Here is a 6,915-nt window from a genome sequence, read left to right as displayed (position 1 = left end):
GCTATGCAATTTGACAGACTGGTTTGAAAGTATATATGCGTGAGCTAATTTCCAAGAACAGCCAAGACAATCTTGAAAAAGAGCAAGATGGAGGGATTTGCCCAATTATATAGCAGTGCTTATTACAAAGCACTAATAATTGAGATAATACTGTATTGGCTCAGGAGCAAACAAAAGACCAAAGGAACAGAATAGTAAGCCTAGAAACAGAATCACACATAAACAAAAAATTTATATATGACAATTTGCTTTGCTAATTAATAAGAAAAAGATGGAAATTCAATAAATAGTGCTAAATAATTATTTGCACTTATTCAAAAATAAAATTTTATCCATATGTCACACCATACACAAAAATCAATATCAGTTAAAGTCCCAAATAAGATAAAAAGCATAAGACTTAGGAAATTATGAAACTACTTAATGACTTTAGACCAGAAAAGAATAAATAAAATTTTACTTGTTCAAGAAATTTAAAAATAAATCACATACGGGGAGAAGATATTTGCAATATAGGAGTCCAGTTACTGGTTAAAACCCTTCGTGTAGTTTCTCAGGCCTAACTGTAGGCAATTACAAATGCTTTACCTGGCAGGCCTCACAGGGAAGCTGTCCTCCTTACAGCAGACTTGGTGCACAGCCAGGGCCTGACGGTCTCTGAAGACAGTTGTGGTCAAGAACTCATCCCCTCTGGCTGGATTATGCTCTTTGCATATTCACATTCCTAGCCCAAGTGCCTTCTTTCCTAGGTTTCTTTATCTGAGACCTTGGGTAGAGGTCTTCTTCTGGTACCTTGCTGAGACATCCCTAATGGGCCAAAAAGAGGGAAAGAAAGCCTGAATATGGTTTTCTCCAGTCTGACTCTCCAGTACTTTTCTGCTCTTAGGCCCATTCCTCTGGCCCTCTCCCCACCTCATGGTTCATAAAGCTGCCAGAGACCTTTGTTCTATCAAAAACAAACAAAAAAAGGCAGGGCACTCTCAACAGTGACATGACCCCCATGTCTGTGCTGATCCACCTTACCCTCAACCAGGACACCATTCCATGGAGAAAAATGGAACGGGGGTGTAGGTGCTTTCTCTGGTGTTAGCCTCTTGCCTTTTGCCATGGGAGTAATTAAAGCCTTGAGTCTTCCATTTTTAGCTTGTTCTTTAGTCAGCTACTCTGACACCTTACAGCTCAGCTATCTCTATCTTTTAGCTCACCTGAGTTCCTAATGATATACAATTGATAAATGTTTAATATCCAGAATATAGAATGTTTGCCTACAAACATTAAAAAATTAGGAAATGGGGAAAAACATGAATGAATTACAGAATGAGAAAGAATGGTCCATAAACACACCAAAGATGCTTAAACTTTTCACACCTATCAGATAAACAAAAGTGAAAATTTGATAATATAAAGTGTTGGCAAGGATATGGATAAATAGGAATCCCAATATGCTGGTGGCCACAGTCTGCCTTCTGTAAGCTGGAGACCTAGGAAAGCTAGTGGTTTAATTCAGTCCAAATCCAAAGGCCTGAGAACCAGAGAAGTCTGTAATGTAAATCCCAGGCTGAGGGCAGGAAAAGATAAAATGAGGAGTTCCAGCTCAAGCAGTGAGGCAAGAAAAAAGGGGCTAATTCCCCCTTCCTCTATCTTTTATTCTATTCAGGTCCTCGGCAGACTGGTTGAGACACAACTGTATTGGGGAGGACATATTCTCTGACTAGAACATAATAAAATATTGTAATAATAAAAGTATTTTAAAAAAGTTAAAAATTTAAAACTCAGAGATTTCAAATTTTCATACAAAAAGGAATTGAACCTGCACTTAACAACTAGAGCTGTAATTTCCTTATAAACATACATTCTGAAACCCCTAAATAAATATTAAACAAAATGAATTCAATCATATGCAAAAAGTAATAAACTTAGTTTAAATGACTCTAATCAAGAAATACTAGAATAGGCTGGGCATGATGGCTCATCCCTCTAAGTCCCACCATTTTGGGAGATGGAGAAAGGCAGATTGCTTGAACCTTGGTGTTTGAAACAAGCCTGGGCATTGTTTCCAATACATGGCAAAACCCTGTATCTACAGAAGATATAAAAATTAGCTGGGTGTGGTGACATGCACCTGTAGTCACAGCTACTTGGGAGGCTGAGGTGGGAGGATCACTTGTGCCTGGGAGGTCGAAGCTGCAGTGAGCCAAGAGCACACTGCTGCATTCCATCCTGGGCAACAAAGTAAGACCCTGTCTCAGAAAAACAAACAAACAAACAAAAAACAAAAGAAAATAAATACTAAGACCAGGCACGGTGGTTCATACCTGTAATCCTAGCACTTTGGGAGGCCAAGGTGGGTGGATCATCTGAGTTCGAGACCAGACTGGCCAACATGTAAAACCCCTTCTTTACTAAAAATACAAAAAATGAGCCAGGTGTGCTGGTGGGTGCCTGTAATCCTAGCTACTTGGGAGGCTGAGGCAGGAGAATCACTTGAACCCAGGAGATGGAGGTTGCAGTGAGCCAAGATTGCACCACTGCACTCCAGACTGGGCAACAAGAGCAAAACTCCATCTCAAAAAAAAAAAAAGAAAAGAAAAAGAGAAAAGAAAGAAAAAGAAATACTAGGATAGCTTAATTATATTAAAAAATTTATTTATATAATTAAGTTCATTTATGGCCACCAGCATATTGGGGTTCCTATTTATCCATGTCCTTTCCAACACTTTATATTATCAAATTCTAACTTTTGTTTATCTGATAGGTGTGAAAAGTTTAAGCATCTTCAGGGTGGTTATGGAGCATTCTTCCTCTTTCTGTGAACTATTTATGTTTTTTCCCCAAAGTCCAAAGTGTATAATTATCTTCCTAGAAGCCATAACAAAATTCAACAAAATTTAATATGTGTTTCTGCTGACTCTTCTCAATAGACTAGAAAGATATTTTTGGCACATGTTAATTAATATCCACATGGTGCTCTCACTTCTGGTATTAGCAAAGGACTTTACTGTAGACTAGCCCTATAATAAGTAATGAGAAAAGCTAGATAAAATATAAAACACATTAAATAGGGGGTAGGATCTCAAAGAAAAGGGAAACATATCAAGGCTTAGAGCAAAGGAAGACATATCAGAGCTTGACATTCTGTGACATTTTCCCTCCTTGGCATTTGTCAACTTACAAATGGCACAGCCACAAAGTCAAGTACAAAATAGAGGCTGAAAGTGTGAGACTAAACTGAGCTTTCACAAATTTATGTGCTCACAGAGACAAAACTTAAAGTTTGGGACTACAAAGGCAGACAAAGCTTGGGAATTCTAGATTACAGACAGAAAGGAAGCATATTCTCCACAAGCATTTGCTTATTTATAACCAGCATGAAGTCTAGAGACTAAGTGGTCAAGGAGAAATATTCTCATAATGTTCCTATAGTTGTCTCATAGATTTCAGAGGCAAAACTTGCAATTCAGGACCCATTAAGGAAAAGGGTCTATGGTAAATAAGTATGAATTCCACTTTGGTTCCCAGAGTAATGCAACTCAAGAGTAAAATTAATTAGAGATGATTCAATTTTCTTTTTTGTAATTTTTATTTTAGTTTTAAGTTCCAGGGTACATATGCAGGATGTGCATGTTTGTATACATAGGTAAACATGTGCCATGGTGGTTGGCTGCACCTAACAACCAACCACAGAGGTATTAAACCCAGCATGCATTAGCTATTTTTCCTAATGCTCTCCCTATCCAATTTCTAAGCAGCAAAGCATTCAAGAGGTGACTTGGGTGCTGTTAAAGGCATTCAGTTTCGAAAGGGAAACAGAACATAAAAGTTTGAAAAATTTGCAGCCTGACAATGTGATAGAAAAGAAAATACCATTTTCTGAGGAAAAATTCAAGCTGGCTGCAGAAATTTGCATAAGTAAGGAGGAGCTGAATGTTAATCACCAAGACAATGGGGGAAATGTCTCTAGGGCATGCTAGACCTTTGAGGCAGCCTGTCCCATCACAGGCCCACTTAGGAGGAAAAAATGGTTTTTTGGGCTGGGCTCAGGGTCCCTCTGCTGTGTGCACTCTATGGACTTGGTGCTGTGTGTCCCTGGCACTCCAGTCTTGACTAAAAGGGGTTAAGGAACAACTTGGGCTCTTGCTTTAGAGGGTGGACGTCCCAAGCCTTGGCAGCTTCCACATGGTATTGAGCCTGCAGGTGCACAGAAGTCAATCATTGAGATTTGGGAACCTCTACTTAGATTTCAGAGGATGTATGGAAATGCCTGGATGCCAAGGAAGAAGTTTGCTGCAGGGGTGGGGCCCTTATGGAGAACCTCTGCTAGGGCAGTGCAGAAAGGAAACATGGGGTCAGAGCCCCCACACACAGTCCCTACTGGGGCACTGCCTAGTGGAACTGTGAGAAGAGGACCACTGTCCTCCAGACGCCAGAATGGTAGATCCACTGACAGCTTGCACCATGTGCCTGGAAAAGGCAGAGAAACTCAATCCCAGCTTGTGAAAGCAGCCAGGAGGGAGGCTGTACCCTGCAAAGCCACAGGGGTGGAGCTGCCCAAGACCATGGAAACCCACTCTTGCATCATTGCGATCTGGATGTGAGACATGGAGTCAAGGGAGATCATTTTGGAGCTTTAAGATCTGACTGCCCTGCTGGATGTCAGACTTGCATGGGGCCTGTAGCCCCTTTATTTTGGTCAATTTCACCCATTTAGAATGGTGGTATTTACCCAATGCCTGTACCCTCATTGTATCTAGGAAGTAACTAACTTGCTTTTGATTTTACAGACTCATAGGCAGAAGAGACTCGCCTTGTCTTGGGTGAGACTTTGGACTGTGGATTTTTGAGTTAATGCTGAAATAAGTTAAGCCTTTGTGGGACTGTTGGAAAGGCATGATTGGTTTTAAAATGTAAGGACATGAGATTTGGAAGTGGCCAGGGGCAGAATGATATGGTTTGGCTGTGTCCTCACCCAAATCTCATCTTGAATTCCCACATGTTGTGGGAGGGACTCAGTGGGAAGTAATTCAATATTGGCAGTGGGTCTTTCCCTTGCTGTTCTCATGATAGTGAATAAGTCTCACGAGATCTGATGGTTTTATAAAGAGGAATTCCCCTGCACAAGCTCTCTCTTTGCCTGCTGCCATGCATGTAAGACATGACTTGCTCCTCCTTGCCTTCTGCCATGATTTTGAGGCCTCCCCAGCCATGTGGAATTGTAAGCCAATTAAATCCCTTCCTTTTGTAAATTGCCCAGTCTCAGGTATATCTTTACAGCAATGTGAAAATGGACTAATACAATTCCCTATTTAATAAATGGTGCTGGGAGAACTGGCTAGCCTATATGTAGAAAATTGAAACTGAACCCCTTCCTTATACCTTATACAGAAATTAACTCAAGATGGATTAAAGATTTACATGTAAAACCCAAAACTATAAAAACTCTAGAAGAAAATCTAGGCAATACCATTCAGGACACAGGCACAGGCAAATATTTGATCACGAAATTGCCAAAAGCAATAGCAACAAACACAAAAATTGACAAATGTGATCTATAAACTAAAGAGCTTCTGCACAGCAAAAGAAACAATCATCAGAGCAAACATGCGACCTACAGAGTGGGGTAAGAGAGATAGAAAATGTTAAAACTGTCCAATTTAAACATAATTTGAGTTCCAAAAGAAGAGAGAGCAGAGAATGTTGTTGAGTACTGACTGAGAATTTTCAAAACTATTAAAATGTATTAATTCACATCAAGCACTTTAAAACTGAAGCAGGATAAATATAAGAAGAAAAAAACACTGCAAATTTCTGGAAAACAAAATCAAAGAGAAATTTTTAAAAAATAATCTGAAAAAAAGACATATTACCTTCAAAGCAGCAATAATTTACCTTACACCAACTTTGCAGCCATGATAAAAGCCAAAAACTATCGAATGACCTTGTGATGGTTAATACTGAGTGTCAACTTGATTGGATTGAAGGATGCAAAGTGTTGATCCTGGGTGTGGCTGTGAGGGTGTCACCAAAGGAGACTAACATTTGAGTCAGTGGGCTGGGAAAGGCAGACCCACCCTTAATCTGGTGGGCACCATCTAATCAGCTGCCAGCATGGCTAAAATATAAAGCAGGCAGAAAAACATGAAAAGACTAGACTGGCCTAGCCTCCCAGCCTACTTCTTTCTCCCATGCTGGATGCTTCCTGCCTTTGAACATCAGGCTCCAAGTTCTTCATTTTTGGAACTCAGACTGACTCTCCTTGCTCCTCAACTTGCAGACAGCCTATTGTGGGACCTTGTGATCATCTGAGTTAATACTTAATAAACTCCCATATATATATAGGACATGTATATATACACATATGTCCTATTAGTTCTGTCCCTCTAGAGAACACTGACTAATAGAGACCTCTTTAAGTTGCTGGCAGAAAACAGATAACAAACTAAAATTATACAGCTAGTAAAAAAACAACCTTCAAAAGTAAAGGTAAAATAAAAGTACTTTTGGGTTCAAAAAACTTAAGAGAGTCCGGGTGCAGTGGCTCACGCCTGTAATCCCAGCACTTTGGCAGGCTGAGGTGGACGGAATGCCTGAGCTCAGAAGTTCGCCACCAGCCTGGGCAACCATGAAATCCCATCTTTACTAAAATACAAAAAATTAGCCAGGTGCAGCAGCACGTGCCTGTAGTCCCAGCTACTTGGGAGGCTGAGGCAAGAGAATCGCTTGAACCTGGAATGCGGAGGTTGCAGTGAGCTGAGATCATGCCACTGCACTCCAGCCTGGATGACAGAGGAAGACTCCATCTCAAACAAAAAAAAAAAAAAAAAATTAAGAAACTTCATGGTTCTACGTACGAATCACCAGATAATAATGTATCTCTATTTTCATTTAATAATGAAACATATCATGGACTACAAGTCT

At 40.1% G+C, this 6,915-nt stretch overlaps 1 long non-coding RNA gene across 1 annotated transcript in view; it reads right to left on the bottom strand.

Annotated features, from left to right (window-relative positions):
* Positions 1-511: 511 nt before the first annotated feature.
* Positions 512-6,915, bottom strand: part of LOC131382879 (uncharacterized) — a 50,009-nt gene continuing 43,605 nt past the window's right edge. Inside the window, exon 3 of the long non-coding RNA XR_009212497.1 lies at positions 512-807. This is a non-coding gene — a long non-coding RNA (uncharacterized LOC131382879). The remainder of the gene's footprint in view (positions 808-6,915) is intronic.

This window comes from Hylobates moloch, unplaced genomic scaffold (assembly GCF_009828535.3).
Source record: "Hylobates moloch isolate HMO894 unplaced genomic scaffold, HMol_V3 SCAFFOLD_2, whole genome shotgun sequence".
Lineage (NCBI taxonomy): Eukaryota > Metazoa > Chordata > Mammalia > Primates > Hylobatidae > Hylobates > Hylobates moloch.
This window is presented reverse-complemented; position numbering and strand designations above follow the sequence as displayed.